Source organism: Anopheles stephensi, chromosome 3, assembly GCF_013141755.1.
Source record: "Anopheles stephensi strain Indian chromosome 3, UCI_ANSTEP_V1.0, whole genome shotgun sequence".
Taxonomy (NCBI): domain Eukaryota; kingdom Metazoa; phylum Arthropoda; class Insecta; order Diptera; family Culicidae; genus Anopheles; species Anopheles stephensi.
In genome coordinates this window covers 15,026,688-15,052,581 of record NC_050203.1, presented here as the reverse complement: position 1 = coordinate 15,052,581, position 25,894 = coordinate 15,026,688, and the positions used below count along the sequence as shown (strand labels likewise).

Below are 25,894 nucleotides of genomic sequence, written 5' to 3'. Positions count from 1 at the left end.
TTGCGGGGGGGGGGGGAGGAAAGTCCTCCTCTTCACCTTTCACCAGCACATTTGTGGATACATTTAAGTAGAAAAGCAATCGACTGAAGCACCAGCAAGGGTACGCTTTACCGAAAGCAGCTGCAGCAGTTCCAGGCTGATGGAACGAACCCGATAGGACCGCAGCGCTGTCCTTTAAAGTACACTGAGTACATTTTGTACCAATGTTGCCTCCGCCAACAATGTACATCAGGCCAGTAATTGTAATGATGATTGCGCATCCATACTTTTAATGCTTAATAATTTAATTCCTCTTCCAAGCAGATCCAGCCGGTCTTCCGATACCGGTCTCTTAACCGCTACTGCTGAGTGGCTCGATCGAAGTTGTGAGTTCGATCAAGCGAGGAAAATCGTATCGCCAGCGCCAGACCTTGCTTCTGGTGAAACGTGATGAAACCATCACGAAGCTAATGTTTATCTTCATCAATGTCGGACATGAGCCTGGGAAATCGTCGGTCGGGGTATTGGTGTAGGGAATTTAATATCTGCCGCTTCCAAAAAACGCAACTCAACGCAAGGCATTCCACCCGAGCTTGATGGGTGCGTGTTGGTGGTTCCGGACACCGAACATCGGGATCGATACGTTATTCGCGCACGTGCACGAATACAAAGAACCCAACAACCCGGAAACCGAACAAAGAAATGTCAAGGTTGAGAGGGTTTTTCAACCCGTCGGGGACCTCCGCGCCTAAGATTAAAGACACACACACCATGAACGTGTGAAACCAGGTCGATCAACAAATCGGAAGAAGAAGGTTGAGAACAATTCCAAGGACCTTCGCTCTCGAATCTCTACAAACGATTAATTTCGAAGTAGGACATAATTTTCTTAATTACTCCACGCCGACAGCAGCGGTCCGATAAAAATCCGAGCCCGTCCGCTAAACGCAACCAATAATAACTTCTAGCGCAATCCATCATTCACGGTTTGGCTATCATCATCGTCCCTTCCGAAAAGCGGGAACCCCCAAATGTATCAAAGATCGGCTGGAACAGAGTTAGCAAGCGTGGCAGATCAATTTTCCTCAGCTTCTAGCCTGCCGGGTAGGAAATGCAGCTGGGCATTGCGTGGTGAAAGATTAATTTTTAAACACTTACACTCACGAAACACATACACACGCACACAATCGAAACGCAAAATCATGCATATTAGCGTGTCCTTGAGAGCAATTTAATTACCACCGGAATGGCAGGAGCAGCCACAACAACAATAACCATAAAAAAATCCCCATCCCATCAACATCAACCACCAGCGGGAGGGTGAAGTGACTCTTGCTTTTGTCACAAGGACGCTTTATGCATTCGCCGTGACCTGGGACGAAATTCTTCCAACAGGACTCAATTCCATCCGGAGACGCATCGCTTTCACCAAACTATTTTAGGCCATAAACAGGTAGAGCCGACCAGCCCGGGCTTGAGAGTTTTGAATCACGACATCCCTGCCTGTGCACTTCCTGCCGCTGGTTCCGGGGACATCACATTAACATCCATTACCACTTCAATTTACGAGCTTCATTATGGTGCGCTCCTAAAGCAAAACAATAATAACCCGACGAAGCATGCCTGAAAGGGGTCCCCTTTATTCGTATGCGAATTTCACTGCCATTGGGGGGGCTTTGAGTTTTTTTTTTTTTTTTTTGAGAAGGGACTTTCAAAATGATTGGCACATCCTTACGTACTCATTCGTAGCCACAAAAACAGTTTCGGCTTTGACGACCATTTACTAAACATTACGATTATTGCTCGCCTTTTTTTTTTTGGTGTTCATTTGAAGCGAAATGGAACGTTATCGTCGTGACACATGCACCAAAACCGGAGCCGTGTGGAATGGTATTAGTGAAGCGAAGGAGACACGTTGAAAACAATTGTAAAACAACTCGTCAAATGAAATGTAAATAAAACATAATGACATTTCCTATTTCGTTTCGATTTTCAAAGAGAATTTTTACTATTTTGCCTATTTACTATTCCTCTGAAGGACGGCCAGGTCATATAACTATTTCTGAGTAAATTTTAAGTAAATTCTTCTCATTTCTATTTTACTATATGAAACATGTTTTGAAAGAAAATACACTCGAGACTGGCGGCAACACGCACAGCCATTCATTCGAGCAGTTCGAGCAGTTTTGAGTGCTTCATGCCTTCACTAACGTCAAACGGGTCACTCACATTCAATTTCACTTTCCCGTGAGTGCCAGGATAGCAACCTGGAATGGTGTACGATAAAAAAAAAAATAATTTTTAAATTTGATTAAAAAATATTTACTGAAAGTTTAAAAATATTTAAAAATTAGCAATACCATGTTGGTCAGGCAGAGCAAACAGCATATAATAATTCCTAATTTAAACGAGCATACCCGGGTAAGGCAAAATAACAGCCAGGAAATAGAATTTTTGTGTGATTTTTTCGTGATTATTTTGTAAATTTATAATTCGTCGATAAGGAGTCAAAATTAAAAATCAATAAATGATAATTCCCAAATTTGTTTTATTCACTTGGGGCTGCCTGGACGTATAGCTATTTTGTATGTGAATAGCCGGTCAAATGCATTTTCACAATCTTGAGTTATCCTCTTCCAGAATCCAGAAAGCTCCTTATTTTTCCTAATCATAAACAAAAACTCATCAGTAATCGAAACAAATTGTTTACTAGAAAATTCCACCTGCTGACAAATTCTACAAATTTCACATTCTGACACAGGTTCAAGTGCCCTGCAAAGTCACGAGAAGGGGAAAAACAAGAACCTTACCTAGAATTTCCATCTTTGCACCAAACCAGAAAAAAAAATCCACCAACCCATAGACGAAGAAGCAACAGGTCTTCCGAGAAAAGTCCACCAGAACCACCATCCCAGAAGAAAAACTTCCTTCATCAAAAGGAACCTCTCCGTGCCACGGCAACTCTTCTGCGAAGCCGTTAATTTTCACGATGTCTGCCAACCGCAACGCACACAAATCATCCATTAGCAGCTGCTGTTTGAAGAAGCGAACCTACGGGTCTGTAATAATAAGCTGACAGACGCAGCCACAAAAAAAAAGACGTCTGGTACGTCGCCGTGTGCGCTTGATCAAGCTGGTTGATAAATTAAAATATTCGGCTTTTCGGCACAGCCATGTTTGAATAGTTGTCTACAAAAGTTATAAACTTCACTTGAAACCGTATCGCTCTAATCCCAAACAGCACACATTCGCTCCACCGCCTGGAGGGCATTCGGGGAAGACGAAGAAATCAGCATCATCCGCAAAAGCGAGCTAGTTTGTTCGGTTTTAACCAGCTAAATTGTGCCCCGCAGCACTTTCGCCAAACCAAAGCCGGAGCCTCTAAATCAACAGTTGTGCCACAATTCTACACGTCAAAACAAGCCTTCAAGCTTCCTTCAAAAACAATTGGCCCAACAAAGCCAAACACTATTGCCGAGCGGAACAGGAGTACAAACAGCGAGAGAGTCACGAAGCACACCAACCAAAGCAGCAACCAAAAATCATATCCAACTTTGCCAAACAATGTACCGACTTTGGGGGGAGAGAAAAAAAAACGGATAAAGCTGACATTTAACTCTAACGCCGATAGAATGGTATGGTACGGCGGTAACAACTTAAAAACGAGCATTTAGAGAGAAGAAAAAAATTAAAACCCACTGTCTCCCACTGAGTCCCGTCCCATGCGACAGGCTAGGATGAAGATGGTGGAATATTAACTAAAACACATGTTTGTGACAGTTTTGTGATGGCGGTTTCGGGTTTTCTCCCAGTTGCGCACACACAGTCGGCAGCAGGCTCCCGTGCAATCATTCGCAAATCCGTCCGTCGCCGGTGGCTCATGTCCATAGCCAAAGTGGGTAAAGGGGCGTGGTGGGGGCAAGATTTCTTGTCGGCGGCACCTCCATCAGCATCGTTTGCCTATCAGAAACGATATCAAGAGAGGCGACCACTTGTCTTGCCGGTGGCAAGGTGGTAGGTATGTAGTCTAAAGTACATAATTGGATGAAGTTCACATTCGCAGACGAGTCTGTCGCTACCGTCGAATGCCGCCGGGATGCCCCGCTAAGGGACGCCCGAACAATTCAACTAAACCCCGGGCCGACCAGTCGCTGCACATAAAGGTGGAGCAGACATCTTGTTTAATTGTTGTCACCACTTACCCGAACAGAACCCATTTTCCAGGCACACAACAATTCCCGGGATACATGTTCACGGGTGTTTGCCGCTACCTTTAAAGCCCAGCGCACATGTAATCAACAATCCATGGCGCTCAGCCATGGCTGGCCAGGGGGTTTCATCGAGAATCCTCGTCGCTGGAACATGCGAGGCCACCGAATTCATGTGTGCTCCACATTTCGGCTGGGCGCAAAAACTTGCCCGCCGCGCCTGGGCTGAAGTTGAAATGATACATAATTGATACGTTTTCACCGACGCGTACGTCGGGTGCGCTGCGGTTGTCGTTTGGAGAATTGTGGCCGCGTCGACGACGGGTGTCCGGAGAGTTCACTTTCGTGCTCCAGTTTGGTCCCTGAGTGGCTTCACTGCACTCGACGGATGTTGTAGAATGCAGCAAGCAATTAAGCTTTGATAAAGGTAGATTTGAATGCGATTTAGACACAAACGGGGGGATGATTAGGTGGGCATTTTTAAGCATTAGGAATTGCTTGGAGAGAAGATAAAGAGGGAAGCGTTAGATTTAATGAACTTGTGTATAAGTATACTTAAAAATGGAAAATCGATAAATATTTACTTACTAATCTGAAAGATAAATCCGGGTGTTTTCCTCACGTGTAAGAGCGCCTTCTACTCTGCAACGCCTCGCGCCTAAAGCTATGCAATTTATCCGTCTTATAGCTCAAGGGATTACTTGCGATTCTTTCCTTGGTGAAGATATTTGCTGAGGTACAAATCTGTCTGTTGCTTAGAACGAATTGCATTGTTTTACTTCCAAGAAGCAACCCCCAAAGACTCCTAAAAGTATGCAATCCTTTTTACAAAATCATCTTTTCATAACTACATTTGCCGCTTCGAAGCGACGTTCGTCGCCGGACGGAATATAACAGCATGTAACGAATTAATCAATTGTAAGCTTTCCATTCATATTTCTTCCCTGCCGTCGTGGGACCAACCTAGCGACAAGAGAAGAGAGAAAAACAAACTATAAACCCACTGTTACCCCCCGACCAGATACGGTCATGATACGGTCCCAAACAGCATACTGTTCCGTCGGAGATTGTGTCATCATCATTCAACAGTTGGGGCGGGTTTTGTACTCCTTTTTCCCGAGCTCGCCCACACGTCGTTCGCTTTGGATGATATTTCATGCCAGTGACTCCATGATACAAAACATGCACATGGTCAGAGCCACAGACGCACACACATACCCACACACTGTTAGCTGACATTGAGATTCATTCGAATCACCACTGATGAATGAAAAAAAATCCTCTCCCATGAGTTTCAATTCACGATGGGGTTGCAGTACCTACCGGTAGTAAGGCACTTTCGGATGGACCGAATAGGTACAAAACTAATTCTACCTCGCCTTCCAGCGCTCTCCCGCATTGTTGCCGTCTCCATTAGGGGATCGCTTGGACGGTGAACGTTTGGACAATTGTGTCCGGCCGCCAGCCCAACGGAAGCATACACGTGTACCACTGCACTCTACCCCGTACCAAAGTGCCATTCGGACGAGATTTCCGGTCGACGGAGAATGAAGCAGTGGTACCGTAGGGAAAATTCGGAATTGCAATTTTCCACCACCAATGCCCCCGGGCCGGAAGAAAGCCGCCAGCAGTCTCCTCCTCCGCCACAGTACATCACTAAACCCTTTGCCGAGGTGGACATTTTCTAAATAATTTTCCAATTATTTCAATGGTCACCGGCGATGGACACGCTGTAACCACCTGCCAGCTTTTCACAATCTCATCGCCTGTGACACGCTGGTCTGGTGGAATGGGTTTCGCAACAAAACGGCCCGGTGAATCCGGGCGAGGCAACGTCAATCCCTGCGCTTACAATCCGATTGTCCTGATAGTTTCTCCTGAAACTGAAGCATGGCGAAAGTTTGCCGTTGCTGAGATTGTTAATTTTTAATTATAAAGAATTTGGCCAGAGACAATCCACTCGAAATGTTTGTCCACAACCACAGCCATGCAGGTTTGTAGGGCTGGCTCTGTGGCCGTGGGGAACTTTCGTTCGAAAGTTGAGGGGTTTTCCGGTACATGTTCTGAAAGAGCGGATCGGGCATGCAATTAGCTAGATCGAATTGTATAATTTAAACGGGAACATTGCTCCGAGAATTTTTTAAACGGATTTACTGGAAAAATGCTATTATGGAATTACGGTGCAATTGTTGCGCTCACCTGGAGACGTTTAACTTTGGCGTTTAGGAAGCAATAAGCATGACCGATGGGAGTTTGATATAAATTGCCGGATGTGTGGTAACGCCTAAATGTATGCTATACGAAACAAATTACCTGATGGTATAAATGATCAATTTTGTGGTTTATTGGGGAAACCCGTACAATGCTGCTAACCGTAGAAAGCGCCTACATGTATGCAATTCTATGAAACAACAAGATGCGATGTGGTGTAAATGATCGATTTTTTGGTTTATTTTGAATAATTATTCTAGAGAAATTCATAAACCAGCCGACTACATTAAAATAATACTTCAACAACTTTACAGGACTTCTTCCCACACAAAACGCCCAAATGTCCTTCCGATTCGTACCATCACCACTAAGTTCCCAAGCGAACCATGTTCTGCAACAGCACAATTGGCTGTTAAGCGTTTCGGAAACTTTTTTTTAAGGTTTCACATGATATTTATAACGTCCCCAGCCCACAACAGTGTCAAACAACTTCGTCGAAAAACAAGGCTAAACTTTTTAAAACGTCCGTTCGTGAATAATTAATCATTCGCGTAAAAGTATCACCAGGGGTACATAGGTTCGTCTCGCCCGAACGGGGGTTTCATCCTCAACAGTGTACTATAATACTTTTCCATTTCCGATGAAAGTGTGAAAGGGGTTTCATTTTTTGCGTTTTTTTTTTTTTATTGGGGTCCATTTTTCAATTCTGAAAATTATTTCCATTTATTTTCCTGTTTGCATCTTTTTTCATCCTCCAAACCCCAACCAAGACCGACAAAAGCATGTCATTACATACCACCGAAAGGCCAAACATTTGTCCGCGAACAATCTTAAGCGAATGATGAAATCTCGATGCCAAATGGAGGCGGAAGGTGGGGGGCAGAGTCAACTTTCGTGCCTGGTAATGCGTCAAAACATTTACTTTGGGAGCTGTGGTGAAAAGCGAAGGAAAAACTTTTCCCTTAAAGTTTTCGTATTTTTTTTATTCACTTCTTTCTTTGGATTGTTATTGTTATATTGACGAACTGCAGTGGATAATTTTATTTTATTTTTCTTCCCGCCCATAGTCTTCCCTTGACCAAATGATGTATTTTACGGACTGGAAGAGGAAAATGAAACAAAAAAACGTCCAACGTGACGAAGCATGACAGGCACACGAGCGAAGAAAAGCTTCCCGTGTTTCGTTAGTAAATTTAAATGAATGAAGGAAATGAGTGCGCACTGACGATTCAACAGAGCCTGGACCCGGAGGAAAAGCAACAAAACTCCAATGGCGAGCAAGTTTTGCCGTTGCGGAAGACGTATGGAAAACAAATCCAAACCTTCTTGCACTGTGGTCCGTGCGCCTACGGGCAGACGGTCGCAACCAAACCCATTTCCGATCAAGCTAACGACCCCGGCGGAACGGTACGAAGGACGAAACTTTTCTGTTGCACTGCATACGCCACTGATTGTGTCCAACGTCTGCAATGACCTGCAGACTTTTGCAACTTTTCCGGAACAAAATTTTGTTTACACTCTTTGCAGCCCATACACACACACACACTCTCTTAACTTAACTTCCCCTTTCTCTCGCTCCCGGTGCGGTCAACGTCAGCGAATGAGCCTTTGACATTTGAGCAAACGAAACTTCCAACAAAAGATCATAATTGAAGCAATTCAGTGCCCCTTTTTTCTCGCTTGCATAACGAAACGTACTTCACATCCTTACAAATTACGCAAGCTAAACTTCCTATCCCTTTTTTTGTCTTTGAGCCACTAGTGCACACACACTCACGCACACACTGTCCCAGCCATATGCGTCCGAGAGAACCAATTTCTCTTGCTGAATGCCGCTTATGCTTTTGATCTTTCTTGCATTGTTTGGAGAATGCAGCTAGGGCCCCCTTTTCGGTTCTGTTCAGCGGTGAATAAATGGTAACAATAAAGCTCAGCTCATGATTCTTTGGCCCACTGCCATTGCTTGCGATGCTTTGTTTTACGGGGGGATATATCTTGCTTAAGTTGCAGACGCAAACTTATTCAATTTAAAACGCAGTTAATAATTGTTTGTTATTATTCCTTAGCTAGTGCGATATTTTATTGCTTCTTATAACGAATTCCCCTTTCAGAAGCAACGCTAGCTTTTTAATTGTTTATTTTAAATAATAAACTTGTGTAACAATATTTGGTTTCAACATAGAACGGGAGTGAGTTCATTGGAATGCGCTTTGAGCGCCCACTACGCCTTAATGTATGCACTCGCCAGTATCTTCATCTGCTTATGATTTTCTGCGAATAAATCTAGCACATTCCACTCGCTACGCCCACAGCAGCTTTCGCTGGATGAATGACTTTAAACAGCCCATTGCATAAGTTCGGGCGGACGCAAACACTCCACCCAACAAGAACCAAACAAGTTCGTGGGAGCAATTCTACGTAACAAATATTTATTTTTAAACACTTATTTTTATGAAAGGTGGCAACACGTATTGCGTTTTATCCAGCTTCCACATGGCAGGACCGGAGTTAATATCCCATCAAGAGTGCCTCCTCGTAAGCTGGGCTGACTACCTTGCTACAGGCTGAAACCTTTCGAGGTTAGATTGCCAAGGAAGGGGAAGCATAGACTTCCCCAAACTCTTTCAACAACATTTTGATATAAAAATCAATAACATGCGGATGGTTATTTATTTATTTATATTTTTAATTTTACGGCTTAACGCCCTCTAGTAAAAATTTACATGTTAATTTGAGTGCCAATATTGTTTGCTACCTTATTCCAAATATTAAACTTTAAACAACCAAACAAAAGCGACTGCGCCAACAACTTTCCAACCAACCCACCCAGTGAAGAAGAGCCACCCGGCACACCATCACCAACGATGACGTCACCATTGCTCACCGCCCAAACAAACCCATTCTGCTCTACGTTCGCTTACTCACTCTCTCGTCCACTCTCACCTGTCTGTCTGTCTGTCTGTCTGTGGGCTGGTGGGCTCTACCACCGCAGCATAACCACAGAGCACAGGGTGGAAGCAAAGCACAACAAACCGGTCGGTGCAAGATACCGCTAGGTGTGCGTTCCTGCCACCCAAAGCCACCCTTCGCTCTTTTACACCGATCAACCTGTGAGCCACTCTTTCTCTCTCTCTCTCTCTCTCTCTCTCTCTCTCTCTCTCTCTCTCTCTCTCTCGCTCGCTCGGTCTTATTGCTCTCTCGCTCCTTCCCACTTCACGCAGCATAGCTTAGCATCATCATCCAAGGGGGGGCTGATCAATTGCATGCGCCAGCCAGCCCGCGGTGTGTGCGCTCCATCTGCGCCGTCAGTTTACAACCGGTCGCGCACTACGCAAGCCACGTACGCCGCGCGTTCACGTACAGTGTGTTTGTGCCGATAGGCAAATGTGACAAAACTTAAGCCTACCGAGTGAGGCAGCGGTGGGTGCGCGTGATGCGGTCGTGCGGTTTTAATATATTTTTTATCCGCTGCTCTTCTATACCACAATCACGGTTGAATGTGCTATCTCTATTATAAAACCACCCCGGTGTGTGTGTGAGTGCGTTAATGTGCGAATGTTGCGATTCGATTTGTTGTTCTGCCCTCGCTTTGACGCTGATGACGAATCGTGTAAGCACGCGCGTGCAAATTAGAATAAAACCCATCCGCATCCGTTTGGGTTGCAAAACATAGGAGAGAAAAAATACCGCACGACGGCTCAGTGTAACAAATAGAATACCATACCAGCAAGTGCAAACGAGCAATTGGGTTTCGGGTTGAAGCACCACACGCGGAGCTAATAATAAAGAAAAACAGCAGCTCATGCCTCCGTGTCAGGAACGACGCACCGTATAAATTAAACTCATTAATTCTGTAACACCAGCAGAATAGGGAAGCTGCATCCACCAACATTGGGTTGGGAGATGCAAAATATGTCACCCCTTCGCCCTGTGTTGCATATTCTGTAACACAAAAAAGGGGAAACAAATGAATGGCGGAATAAAATGCTAGTGGACATATTGGGGACTCTGGGGGTTGTTTCACACTCTAATTAACAAACCAGCTGTTCGATAAACAATCGCTAGGGTCGGCAGCTGGTCGGAGTGGCGTATAGAGCTCAGCAGAATTTTGAGAAAGCAGACGGCGTTCTACTTGAGCTTTTTAGTTTATTATAAAAAGAAGTATAAGCGTACATAGTTGTGCTCTCCAAGAATTCTGTCTAAACGGTCTCTTGGAACTAGAATGTCGGCTAGCGCAACAGCATATGAAGGTTGGAAGATGCGCCAACACCTGGTGGTATATTGTGCCAAACCCACTTGGAAAGCTCGGCTGGTGACGGTTGTTTGCTAACGTGTCATTTTGAAGAGTTGTTTCTAGAAACGGGTTATTATGAAGGTCCGATAAGATCTGTTTGTCTCTACACATTGACTCACCCGCGTTCGACACTCGAGACATACACGCCGGACACGCTCACGCATCAAGGACACAGGTGTTTTAATGTTGGTATAATCCATACTTCACCACTAAAGACACACACTCTGAGGGGTATTTCTTTATTATACCCCAGAAAAAAAAGTAAACGCAAGCACGTGTAGCTTCCCAACAGAGAGCGACTTTCTACGTTCAAAATTTTGAAAAATAATAACAAACAAATCGAATCCTTCACCGCACGTTGCTCGGCGAGATTCGTCTTCTGCCAACTAGTTTTAAGTTCATTATACCTGCCTTTTTTTCCGCTCATCCAATCAATCCTCGCTGCCGGGGTTCGTGCAGCTGCAGAACGAAAGACTCTTCAAACTTCATTAAGCATGAAAACACCCTTGCCAACGAAACACACGCGCGCGGAGCACTTGGTAGGCCACCACCCTTTCTTCGTGCCGTTTCGACACAAGAACCAATCCATCCCGCGTTCCTTCTTTCTTTGGAGGAAGTTTTGATTGCCCACTACCCCCTCCCCGTATCCCAATATTCCAACTTCCCAGTGAGCTTATCGAATTTGGTCGTGCAGAGAGAGAGCGAGAGAGAGAGACAAAGAACTCCCTGAACCTCACCCCCGAAATCCTTGGGATACCTTACCACGGTACAACCACTGAGCACGGCAATTATGAGCTTCCGGAATCGAAATAATTACATCAAGATGTACGTGTGCATGAGAAGCATACGTGAGTGCGAGAGAGAGAGAGAAGCAGGGTGTTTCTTCGTAGCTCGGTACCACAAGCCAGAATTACGATAGAACCAGGTGATAGTTGTGCGTGAAGAGAATGCAGAAGAAGATGCAGGGTAACATCGGATATTCACCAGCTGAAGTAATGAAAGAGCGGTGTAATAACACAACCCGAATCTGTGCCTCCGTACACCCCCCGGTGGTGATCATTTTGTGGCGTCGGAGGAAGAGAATCGTGCCAGTGCTTAAAAATGTTCGATGTTCGATTTAATTAACGTGAGCCAGTGAACTAATTTCCAATCTTCAATTCTAAACAGGAAATCAAGTTTTAGTGAGTGAATTTATCCTTAAAAAAGTTTAAATGTGAGTGTGTATTGTACAAAGAGAGTTCTCAAATCGGAGCCCAAGTGGCAGACAAGTGCTGATCAAAGTGTGTTATCGAGGCCACCTTCAAGTTCCCTAAGCATAAGAAATGTGTTTTAGATCTTTTACCGAAAGCAGCTGCAGCTAAACCACAATCGTCGGACGAACCAACCTCGGCAGCACTGCAAGGTACGTACCACAAACCGTCCACCTCCCAAATAGCACCTTCTTAACTACTCGTGTCACATCGATCCCACTCGGCACGGCACGGTGCATTACAAACAGCTTCGATTTGCATTCCGTCCCATCGCACTGTGAAGCGAACGCATTCTTTCACACTCTTCACCGGCACGTACACCGGGAGATACCGAATGCGGCTTGCGTAAAACTTCCCAGCAAGACATGCCCATCGATGAAAGTTTATGGATACGGATTAACGAGTGTCTGCAGAAGGGTCCAGCCGATTCCCAATGCTACTCTTGCTTCACGTTGCTTCGCCCATGATGAGTCATCCTGATTTGTGTCTGCCATCAGCGCTGATCGTCTGCCTTCTGCAGGGCACCATATTTCTCACTTTCTGAAGAGTTTGCTCGAGTTTTTCTTTTCTTTCTTTCGTTCGCCCTTATATCCAAGTATCCATTGACCCCATACGGGTGGTGCGGCTTGTTGCATCCACCCGAATCACAGTAACTTCTTGGGACCGGTTTCGGTTTTCGCACTGGATGAGATTTTATTTTATTTTGCTGGCTGGCAGAAGGAACAAGCTACCAAAAAAGGACATTGCGGATAAGACGGTTCGGAATGCAATGCATTGGACAGTAGTGGGTCAGCCAATGGTTGGGATTGATTTCTTCTCGCCTGCAAAAATGGGGAAAGTCTTGCATACAAGGAAGAAGTGGAATAGGTTGACCTGTTAAGGAACGGTTCCCGGGCGAATGCTCAGCTTGGAGGAATTTATGAAACTATTCCGATATGAATAAGCACTGAGATGAGAAACGATATTGGTTTGAGTTACGTTGCGACAGTGTTGAATTATTAGTCTGCTAACGATTTACTGTTGTCGTTCTAAGCGCCATCTGTCAGAAATCCACAAGACAAACTGACAGCATAACTTAAATGTACTTGTCAGTCTAATGCTTGAGTAACGCATAAACTCTCAGTTTTTGTTTTCTGGTGTCTGGGAGATATTTGTTGGCATTATTTTAAATTGATTCGCTTGTGTGCCCAACACATTTTAATAACCTTTCGAAGGCATCCAATGAATCAGTACTACAATTACTTTCGTTTTCCAAGCTTAACATACAATCCAATCACGTTCGTCCGGAGTTGAAAAGGGCTTCAACTATTTTTTTTTCTCTCTCTCTCGCGCTCATTGGCCCCAGTTCGATGACTCCGAATTGTCGTCTTACACTGACCATTACCAGGAGACCAAACGACCACCATAAATCAAGTGGACATACTCACCGCCATAAAAAAAGGCATCCTCGCTTACCGCGAATCAACAAGACCTAGCAATTCTTTCATGTCGCTTATCGCCTGGTGGTTTAAAATCAGCCGATTTAGAAACCATAATCCTGTCGACTTTCGAAACGATCTCCGCAGTCTCCAGTTGCAATGGTGTACCTCTGAGGGCAAGAGGGTAGAACCATAATTCAAGCATTTCGCTATCCTTCCTTCCAGCGGACATCCATCGACAGGGTCCCATTTCGGTCCCAAATCCGTTGCAATGCTGTTAGCTGCTTCCGTTTGTGTGATTTTTTTTCTTGGTGGCTCCTATCTTCTACTTTTCAACCAAAAGAACCGAAAAAAAAGATGTCCCAATGAACCCCAACCTTCCCATGCGTGGAAGTCTTTTCCGGTATGGTGGAGTAGAAAAAATGGCCCCTCTCCATGACGACATTCTTCAAATAAAAAAAGACTCACGAAGAAGATAAAAGCAAAGCCACGGCACTGCCGACTTGCTTTCGGCTTGTCAACGGAATGCCAAATTCAAATTAACCCAACTTCCTTCGGACGGATTTTTGGAGCCTGGCCCAACCCCGATTCCGTATGGTAAAAATCTTTTCAAGATGAGACTGCCACTCCTCTTACACACGACAAAAAGAGATTATGAGGGATGAAAGAAAGGGTCCTTTCGGCAAGGCAAGGCAGACCAGCCGCCAACCGTTGTTACAAACTGGCTGAGTGGAGCATGATGCTATTGGTAGATGATAAAAGGGGTGATGAAAGAATATCACTCTTCAAACGTCAACCACTCAAAAACTCTCCTCGCCTGTGGTTCAGTGTTCACCAATTTCATCCTTTACCGAATCGGGACGCGTGCAAACGCTGCTAGCCACGGTGTTTTTTGACCTAAAACTATTAGCAGGAAAATCCAGTTAGTGTCCGTTGGTTATTATGCACCATCAACTGCATCATGGTCCGGATGCCGAGTAACTTACTTTCTTGCTTCACAGAAACGCAACAACCGAAAAACTAGTAGATGCTGCCATTCTCCATTCACCCTCCAAGTTCGGGAGTCCGAAAACGTTCCGACAATTCGTTTGTTTGTGGTTACCCTCAAGGCAACATTTGCATCTCGTAACGGTTTCCCTTCCTGCGCTAAGTTGTTTTGGGACTTGGGAGAATGCAGGACATTCATATTCGATTTAGCCGGAAACCGGAAAAATACTCACACACACAACAACAGCGCTGGCGAGCACTTCCTGGGAATAAGCTCTTGCTCGTCTTCGCATTATACTGTGCACGTTGTACTGCCCCTCGCATGTTTACTCGTTTGGTAAATCTATCACATACTGACATACTTTCACTTTTCGTTTTTTCTGTCAGCACAATCACACTGTCTACATTGTTCGTGGCTTAGAGAATGAAAGTAAGCACTCAGGAGAATTGTTTGAGGTTACAGATTCTGCCCTGCACTTACGACAGGATTATGGTTTTTGGGATTAAAAATTAATATATATTTTACCTAGTGTGAGGGTGAGATTTGGTAAACAAACAACAGAGCGTCAAAAGTCAAATCGTATCTGCGTTTACTTCTGTTAATTGCTGGTAGATGGCGCTCATTTAAATAGTTGTTTAGAGACGTCTTGAATGAGCTGTCATTTTTTTCAAATCGATTCATTAAAACGCTAACAGATAGGGCTAAGTAGCAAAGGTTTAATGCAATCTCTGTAATTGATCATTCATTTCATAAAAAAAAGACTCCTGATGTCTTCTGATCGTATCTCCAATCCCCTGTGCGGCAGCCCACACCAAGCCGAAAATTGCTGACAATTAAGAGCTCGCTGTCGAAATATGGGCTTCATTCACGAACTTCACATCATACAAAAACGCGGTAAGCCAAATGGGTTTTGCGCTCGCAACAAAACCGCAGTTATTTATGCTCCTCGCTGCTCTCCAGTGCCACAGCCCCATCGATAATAGGTGGCAACAACAATGTTCCGCAAGGAAACATTGTACTGCACACTGCACTGCCAGTTGTCAATTGCTAGCTGTCCGCAAAACTGGCACGTGACGGTGTGTGAGATACGTGCTCAAAATGTGCGGTAAAAATTAACATCGTTACATAGTGTAACAACCTCCGTTGCAGCCTCGCAGCTAAACGTGGCATAGATTCGTGATTCTATCCACTGATCCACTGGCCATGCGATTTGAACATTCCAAATGCTGCTGCTGCTACAGTGACCTTCTGTGAGCGGGGCGTTTTTTTTTTTTGCTTTTCATTTCCGATGCAATCCATGCAGAAATCAGAATGAGATTAAAAACCGGGTGGAATTACCATTTCAAACCATTTCCACCGAATTGCTATGCATGGATTCATGGGTGTGCTTGCCTAGCAGCATGCACATCGGCATGCAACTACGAACTCGAGGCGTGGAGTGCAGTGAAAAAGGGACGAGTGCGAAAAAACCACAGCTGTAGTGGCAGCATGCCAAACCAATGCCAAAAACGTCGGGAAAACAGTAAAACGATAGGGAAAATTGGTAAAAAGTGTCGTTCATGGATGGACTGAAGCAGGTTGGGAGTTACGTACCTACATTAGCCGGGCAATTGAGCAACAGGGAAGAAGTTATGACCAGCCGTCATTCCGGGGCTTGTCATAACTCGGTGAAATGAATGAGAAAACAATGCATATTGGCGTTTGTGATATGTAAATGGGCAAAGCTGATTGTGATCGGTGGGAAAACTTAAAGGTGCTCTCTTATGCATTGTAAATTGCTCCTCTGATTTTACGCTCTGTGAATGTTTTGATCATCGTGTTTGTTATTTTGACAGATAGAGGGCGTTGTTCAGTAACGTTAGTGTTAGTACTTTAATGTATTAGTAACATGACCGTAAGGCAACGATCCTATCAGTCAACCATTTGCAATCGAGAACAATATGATTTCGAGGCACGAGCTTTTGGTGCCATGACCCAAGTCCGAAGACCTAGCGAGAACATACTTTAAAAAATCAATTTCTGACCATTTATTCAAGGCACGTCGTGAGCCGATCGTCGCGTTGGTCAAGCCGCTTCCCAAATACGAACCAATGATGCAACACCCTTGACCCAAAGCTGGCTTTTAGGGGCAGGCCTTTAGAAACACATCCGAAACACGACTTCACAAAAATCTCCGACACACAACCGTGTGGCTGTTGGTTTCAATTTAATTCCCATCAGTGGGGAGTACTTTTTGTTCCATTGTGGTTCTTTTTTTCTAACTCGAAACAGGGTTTTACTATCTGCAATCATAATATTGTACCTAACACCAGCTAATACGCTTTGTGACACCTTCCGTCATGTGATCCGATCACAATACAACGATTTGTCTCGCTGCTAATTAAAGTCACAGCGCAATTTTTATTTTCCACTGTCTGCCGGTTGCAGCAACATTTTTGCCATTTTTTCTTTCCATTTGCTTATCAGCCAACATGCATCTCGTGCTACGATTAGCAAACAAACACCAATTTACATTTAATCACAACCAGATTAATGGGCCGTTAAAGCATTGTCGCTTACCAGATCTATTCATATCGGTGTACGCCTCCACGGTTCACACTCGGGCGGATGATTGATGCAACGCGTTTTCCATCATTCTCACCATATTTTCATCCAACGGTGGATAGAGGCAAGCCAAATAAAACCACCTAACGACCTGTTGCTGAAAGGAAAGGGGTGAAAAAGGTAATAGCACTAGACGCGGGCTAATCCAACCACTCCCACATCCATCGGCTGACCAACGCTTTGGTGGATCACCTTAGGACACAGACAACACAACAGCAACGCAGCAACTTCTTTTGTATGTGCGAAAATGGTTTGGAAGCATAATGGCATTCGGCTTCCCTCCCGAAAATTCCCTCCCCATAACTAGGTTAATGAAATTTTACTCCCCCCAGGCAGGAGGTATAAATCATTGGCGCTAAACTAAGCTCGGTAACCCGCCCGGTTAAACTTTAAAGTAGCGCTGGTGTAATTAAAGTAATGCAGCGAATACAGCACGGCCGAACAAGTTGAAGGAAAATTAAGCCATTCAAGCGTACCTCAGCGGCAGCAACTCACGGTCCACGGTTCTTGAGCCCCCACCACCACTCAGCACCTTCAATCGACTGGTAAACGGTAACAATGGTGGCATAAAAGTCCAACATGCTTCCACGCGATCCACTCAAAAAATGCCAAATGTTCGATAGAAAGTACACACAAAGCTGAGTGAATGGAAGAAAAGCTAGTCCAAACTGCCCAAAGAAAGTGTGTGGCAAACAGGGCCAAAAAAAGTCCCGATCACTTCACGATCACGTTCGATCAGAACGGGTCCACCACTCAGGTGGAAGAAATTAGAAGAGATGGAACCCCATTTTCCAATATCTCTATTGGGCCGTTGATTCGAACGTCTCTCCGGGAACACAAAAAAACCCACCCGAAGAAAGTTTTACACCATGACCACGCAAATGAAACCCGCTAGTTTTCCACCATCACCACCATCAGAGGGGGCCGGAACACTGCCATTGGCACCTGCTGAAAAAGTAGCTCAACCGTAAAGTGTCTTTTAATTAAGAGCCACACCACGCACCGCTACACACGACCGTACAGCGAACAGTTTTGGGTGATTGCGGTTGCGTGAGAACACCGTTGCGGCTGAGCAGTTCCGCATTTCGGTGGACAATAAGGTTGAGGTTCCACGAGGCGCCGTACACTCGGACTTGGGAGGCTGATAAGATAAGTGGACATAGATCAGTGTTTCGCTTTTTTGTGTCGACTCTCTGCACGGTCTCTCGGGCTAAAAGGGAAGCAGATAAACAAATTACAACGCGGAAAGCACATAGTGTCACCCCCGGACACACAGACAATGAGTGGTTAAAGTTACGGTAAATTGCGAAGTAGCTTTGTGTGACTGTGGTGGTGATGTCACTGGAGATAACACCTGCGTCAGTGCATATCAGAATGAAAATCTAGGCTTTGCTTTATAGAAAAGTAGTCAGTCAGTAAGACAGGGGAGAGCACAGGGCGTGTGAAAGATAAGGAGAGTAAACATTTCACATTATTACAACGCAGTTCCTTTCTATAAATAATTGTTTTCAAGTACAAAGATCCTAACGTGAGTTCTAGGTGTTTTGAGTAATCCTCCAGAACAGAATTACGTCAAAGAAATGGCTTTTAACATCAAATACTAAATTATAAAACGTTTTTCAATTCTTGGGAGTAGGGGCCACAATAAGGATCGTTACTATAATATAAGTGTTTTCTTTGTAGACCCGTTCAAACTTAAGCTTTACGCCTAGTCGCATGTACATGGGACTTCTTGTCCAAAAACCTGTTCCAACAAAAAGATAAGAAAGGGTAACTTTTACTTTCAACTGTTAACTTCCACCAGTCAATCCTGCCCGCTCACGCCGGAAAACGATAGTCAATAAATCGCTACCGAGTTCGCACTGTGCGAGTCACAACGCACTTCCCCAAACATAATTTCTGTCATTGTTCGGTGAAAGCAGAACGAAAAATATTGAACGCAACTGTCAAAAACTGCACCCCCCGGCAACGGGGACGGGGTTCGGTCAGGAAAACGGGCCATAAAACCTAATGACAGCGCCAAAAACTGGCAGGATGAACCGTCGCACAATCTTACCGAGTAACCGGTGAAAGGATGATTAACCTCAAGCTACTTACCAGCTTTATGCTGCTGTTGATAAACGAATGCGCTTCTTGCGTTGCGTTTCTTTCGCAGTCGCCCTTAGAAAAGATAAAATCTCTCACCTTTATAGCGACTTGTAGCGACACACACTAACGGGGCGCCCAAAAAACTAAAGGCTCCGGACCGAAAAAAAACACCAGAAGTAACTCTAGTCTTCGCTATTCCCACAGCGCTCCAGCAAAAAGTGCGAGGTGAGTTAATTTGCATTTTAGATTGTTTGTGACACCCACACCCGGGTACGCACTGGAAAAATCTGGCCCACCGAAACGTCTCCCCGGTCGCCACCGTTTGCCAGCTCATTAAGCATTCATTTTCCCAGCTGCCGAGAGAAAAGACTTATTACCGGTGGACAGTGGTGCCCACGGGCATTCCGGCTCAGGGTATCCGGTCGCGCGGGCACGAGCCCATTTAATTCCACCCAATCGTTTGAGCGACGGCCCGCTGGATGAAGAAAAAGTTCACCGAAGAAAACACTCGAAAGAAAAGCTCGAACGCGCCAAACAACAACACCACTTCACACGATCGCGCTGCTGCTGCTAGAGCTAGAGCAGCAAAACATGTTTGGTTGCTGCGCCTCACACAAAACGGCCCCCGACCGGATCCAATTACTTCATCATCGTTTGGTGTTTATTTGGTTTTTGGCGAATTGATTTACCGGTTTGTGTGTGTGTGTGTTGTGTTGTGTTTGGTTGGCTCTCAACATGCTGCCCGTGCCTGCTGAACCGGCCTAATCGGGAAAGGAAATCACACCCCGGTATCGGTGGGTTTTTCCCGCAAAATAATAATTACGCCAACCGGAAGAAGCAACAACCGCTAGATGTGCGCCCCGGAAAGCTCTCCCGGCAAGCACCAGTAGAGCAGCAGCAGCAGCAGTAGTTCACTAGCAATAGCTGAGCTTTAGCAAAAGGAAGATGTAAAATGTTGGGAAAATGGGAAGAATTATCTCTTGGAAGCGTTCTGCCAAAGACGGAACCACGAAGCAACAGTTGAGTTGGCCCAGATGTTCTTTATTGCAACCGATGAGAGTAAAATGGTTCTAAAAATTTCATCATAATTTTATTACATATCCAGAAATCCGACATTTATCAACCTATTTCACCACATAGGTTCAATTAACGCCGTATTTAAAACTTCATGCTACTTATCTCATAGTAAAACAATCAATTTAAATTATATTTATTTTTCCGCCCAAGCAGGAAAAGAAAAACCAAAACATGGTGATTGGAAAAATATGTTATCTTCCACCGACTGGTCATTAGGTTGCATGCCACTTTCATGCACGTGCACACAATTTGTTCAATTATGCTTCCACGGGTGGTTCACTCTGACGGATGAATTCATTTGCCACCGTAATGAACCTAAATTCAAAGCCCTCTAGTTAGCAATATCGTTAGACACCACCGGTTTTACTGCCATCTCTGCGTGATTGCGTGAGCTATTCTTTTGATCATGCGAATTCATTAAAAGTGCCAACAGAAATGCCGCAAAGGCCGGACCATTCTAGACAGAATAAAAAGTAAATGCACGTCATTTAGAGAGTTGCAAGTACCTAATACATATAATGCTTATATTTTTCTCTTAAGTATCATATAAACTAGGTCAAACAAAAGCTCTGTGAACAAGATAATAATAAACGAATAATAATAAATAATAAGCCAACTTTCTTTAAACATCTACAAAATCAAAATAAAATAATAAAAATAAAAGGATACGTAAAAAAAATGTAAACAAATAAAAAATAAATAAATACAGTAAAAACCGAAACAAATAATTAGATGAACGTATAAATAAATGAAAAAAATCATGAAAACATTAAAAAAACATATAAATAAATAAGAAATCAAAAATTAATATCAAAATAACAAAAAATATTAAAAAAGATAATAAATTGATTAGGTAAATCAAAGAATATAAAAAAGTTGGTAAAAAAGTAATAAAAAGAATTACTAAAAAGGAAAACATAAACAATTTATGTATATTGTAAATAATAATAAATAACAATAACAAATAACAAATAATTAAATGAGACATCAAAAATAATTTCACAATCATACAAAAATAAGCTTTCACAAAAAACCGTTAAACATAAACTGAAATAAAAAGTAATTACAACAAAAATAAAAATCATAACAGAGAGAATTCTCGCGCAATATCATCTCCAAATATTTAAAAATATATTTCCCACTTTCCCGACGAGCCGTTTGACATTAAAGAGTTCAATTGATCAGATTACAACCCGGTAAAGCAATTTTTAAATAGAGCAACGTCTCACCGCATTTCATCAAAAGCGAATCCTTCCCCACCAAACAAATAGTGCTTCCCGTAAAAGCTCTACCGTGTACTGCTTACAATTCGGATAGGCATCTGACTGCTCCCCCTTCGCTCGCTTCCTATAGGTGAGGGATGTTCTCCAACTGAAAAAAGTGCCATTGGCCATGAATATGATACCGACATCGCAATATAGGTAGCAAAATGGTAGTCTAACCCTTCACGCCAACAACAACAACAAAAAAGGGCCAACCATTTTCCAACTTGCCATTTTGCCGTCGCTCGTTCGCTGCACTACGCTTGAAGCACGCTTGCACGCTGTAGGTCACGATCTTACCAGAGTTCGACATCCATATCCCTCTGGTCGCTGGCTGAGGTTCGCCCACGGGCCATTTTGCAAACGGAACCGTAAGGAACGTTGTAAGAACCCGAGAGGAACGTAAATCGAGGAAACATGCGATTCAACGATACATTATCGCATACAAATTGCATGTTGCAATTGCTTTTAGTCCTGTCTGTGTGTCTGTGTGTGTGTGGGTCTGTGTGCTGCCCTACACACGTGCTGGGAGTAAACATCGGGAGGATGGGCAAGAATGGAAAATAGCTCCTGCAGGCTTAAAAAAGCATCCCACAGCAGGGTGTGGATGGGACGGAGAGCTCAAGAAACGAGGTAACGGAAGCAACATACTCCACACAGCCGCCCCACTCACACACGTGCTACGTGTTGGCTTTTAGCCGGTCGCCTCGTTGAGGCTGCTGCTGTGGAGGCGCCTCGAGTAGGTACTAATGGGTGGTACCTCCGTTTCTATTTGCTCATTTATGCTACATGATGATATCCTTAGCCATCGGCGCTACTGTTACCATCCCGGCACTTTTGCCACTGCCGGGTACGATTAGTTCGCATGGGGCTACGGGTGTACTGTGCTCAATCTCGGGTTCGAATCCAAAGGGGTGAAAAAAACGGAAAAATGGACTCCGCCTGGAGTGCGAACAAAAAGCGGCTAACGAACGTGGAGAGGTGTACGGTGCCGGGTTGTGTCTTGCAATACGACGGTAAACATCGTCACTCCGTCGTCGTCCGTTGCGGTGGCGTCAGGCCAGTAATTTAGCGCTTTTAAAGTAGCTGCCCTACCCCCGGAACGTTGGCAGTAAGGGACGAACGTGTTGTTAAGGGTGATAAGCGCGTGGCCGGTATACGAGCTCTACAGCATGTTTTAATGATTTGTATGAGTGTTTAAGATATAGCGTAATTGTTCTCTTACCACAACGCTGGCAGATAAGATGCTGTGTGCGGTGAGAAGAGAAATAAATGCTGGATGTGTGTGTGCCACTCCACAGTGTGATCTTAAACACTGCGTAAACACTGCTCTAGAGATGCTTATCGTAGTGGGAAGAGAAATAATGAGATTTGCAACAAGATTAGATGTTCGCAAGAAGTAAAACTTTGTTTAACACGACATAAAACAATTCAATCTGTATGTATTTCAGAAACCTGTTCAGTAGGTCATCTAATCTAAATTTAAGCTTTTCCTTTAAAAAAAACAATTGCTGCTAATTCTACTTCTATCACAATTCATATGGCTACTGACCAAAATCATCAGAGCGCCCATTGCTTATTAATAAAGGTTGTGCACAGTGTCGTACTTAAAGCTGGGCGACATAGAGTCAGTCTAGAGCCCCGTCAGTAGCCTCGTATAAGGAGTCTCGTACAAAGGACCACGCCGAAAAGAAGCCTGGAGAGGTTGAAAGGACCTAAGACTTCATGAGTACGTTTTTGAACCGATCTATTGAGCCTACTAGACGTTAGAACCGTCTCTAGGGATGCGAGATGAACCAATAAGGCTTTAGTCATTTCTGGATGGTGTTCAAGATAAATTGGAACTCTTGTTCCTCTGTCACACATTCTCGACACCACTTTGCGCGAACATTGATGAAACCTCCATAGGCTGCTGGAACATTACTGGAGCTTACCTCAGATATCCTGGAAAGGATTAACCCTACCTTGGCCTACATTGGATAAATATTCAGGTGTTTACAAGCAAAACAAGACATAAACTTAATATCAAAACCATAATACAATTACATTATTGAATTTACCATGAAACACAGATTTTGTAACAAATGTTGCAGCTTCGGTAGCTTTTCTTTATAATCCTTGGTTGACACAGGAAACGCTTTAATTTGAATCCACACAGCTCTGAATTCAAAACACCCACCCGGCGAGTTAGTTTTTGACCCCGCCAACACAAAGAAAAGACCTAAAACTTTCGCCCGCCAGCATCCGCTCTCTAATGAACTCATCTCACATACCCATGCGGCCTGTTTGTGGCGGAGCAAAATTCAATTGAACCAGTTGTGATAACATTACCTACCACCGGGCACCCTGGCCTACCGCTCTCACGTCTCAGCGACAGCCAGATCGACAAATAGTAGCGGTTCCGGAATCCGGAATCAGTTCACCTTCGATGCAGCTAATTAAAAGTCGAACCACAAAAATGTCTCCCCGGTTGGCACTTGCCCGTTTGACAAGTATCGAACATTTTCGGGTTGGCACCAACGCTCCTGATGTTGTCACTTTGGGCGCTGCCACCGGACCACACCACAGCACCACCGGGCTGGGACCCATTAGACCCGAAGCAATAACCGCATCCTTCCGACGGGGCGAAGGTTTCGGGTGTCCCGGTGAATTCGGGTCAAACCGGCACCGTGAAGGCGGGTTAGTTTGGCAGATTTGTAATCTTCACCGAAAAACGTACGGCCCACCCTTAATCCTCGCACGTACGGCACGCCATGTAAACAGAGCCCCTGGTTCGGGTTCGAGCGGTTCCGATGTTCGTGACCGTTGTCGAACTGCGAACCGGGTATGTGTTTACCAGCCGGTTTGAAGCCCCCAGGAATGGATTTGTACCGCCGTTGTCGTACGTGAATCGTGCAGGGTTCGAAAACATGTGCACTCGCACACATCGATGCCCGAAGGAAATTCAGGTATTGTCCAAATATTTAAACAAAAAAGCTCAACAGCTTCGTTTGCACAACGTTCGTTCATTGATCCGGTCGAGCACTGTGGTGCAGCTGCTTCTGGGGTGTACCAGTACGATAGGAAAAAGCGTTCGTGGGACAATTTGCCAGCAGAGTCCCCTTTAGTCATTTGTCTACTCATTGACAATCGTTTTTTCTTTCCTATGCTTGTGCCTGATCAACACACAAGATCGACTATCGAGAACCAAACCAATGCGTCTAGCTTTCAATATATGTGTGTGTTTGTCACCAAGATAAATCAATATCCGCAACAACTTCTCTAAACCTAGCAAACAGCAGCATTTTAAATTCTCAGAATTCATAAACTTTAAACCCCTAATGCATCCACTGCACTCCTATTCATGCATGTCGATACCTCACCTCAATCCTATGGACTCAGCCAACCAGGTCAACTGTATCAACTTTACAGATGACAACTCTCTTCACTTCCGTTGACTTCCCAACAGTGCTAACAGTCTAGTTGTTGGGAACTTTGTGTCCGAAAAGAACTTTAAGCTTTGGCAGTCGGCCAGGAAAACGGAACGAAACGAACAGCAACAGCAATGTGGCAGACGGGACTGTTTACATCAAAGCGGCTTTTGATTTAAATTGAAACGTGTGTGTGTGTGTGTGTGCCGTCCTATCAACTGCAGCAATGCATATTGAGTGGCACCATTTTGTTTTTAATTGGGGTGCATATGCTCCCATCTCGAGGAAGAAACTTTTCGTTTTGATCCGGGTTTTGCGTCCAGAGATGAGGACACACAACCCGTTTTTTGTTTTTGTTTGGAGGAGGAACAATATTCAATTAAAAATGACTTCATTCGTCCATGTCCTGTAATCGGCTGTTTGATAGTCTTCGACACATGATGAGGTTGGGTAGCATTATAAGTAAACAATTATATCGTTTATTGAGGCTAGGATTTTAAAATCCTTTCAAGGATATCTGTCAAACCTCACAAATTGGAGAAGACTTTGGAGAAGAGATAGCCCCAATACTTAATGATTGCATACATTCAGGAGCTTCAAACCCTCGACCTTGTATCCTTACATGAAATTCAAATTCAACATTAGTATTAGAACATTAGAACAGCTCAACTTTAGACTCTGCATATTAAAACGACAAGACATAAACGCCAACAGGACGACCCTTCGTCTGACACATCATTAGTGTCACCGGCACAAAACATAACCTCATTCTCAGACAATTATTCCAACTATCAACAACGGTATAAAGCTCATCAACAACACCCCGCAGACAGGGTGGCTCTGTTTACAGGGCTCATCCATTGCCCTTAAGTATCTAACAAACCGCCAACGCCGCGGTTCCTTTAGTATGTAGCACGCTAAATTCAAATATTCAAATATGATAAATACTTCAACCTTTTACCCAAACAACTGTTGGCATAAATCGCACCCCACCCCTCCGAGAACTTAGCCGAGGACACCCTGGAAGGGCACACACAGCGCACAAAACCTCAGATACGATGTGTTTTATTTTATTAAATACATGTACACCGTCCCACTTGAATAA

General features: G+C 44.2%; 1 protein-coding gene across 1 annotated transcript in view; it reads left to right on the top strand.

The window, feature by feature from the left end:
* The first annotated feature begins 9,711 nt into the window (after positions 1-9,711).
* LOC118514421 (mucin-19) overlaps positions 9,712-25,894 on the top strand; it is an 84,461-nt gene continuing 68,278 nt past the window's right edge. The window contains exons 1-2 of the mRNA XM_036061320.1: positions 9,712-9,818; positions 11,860-12,094. The gene's annotated coding sequence lies outside the window, so the exon portion shown is untranslated. The remainder of the gene's footprint in view (positions 9,819-11,859; positions 12,095-25,894) is intronic.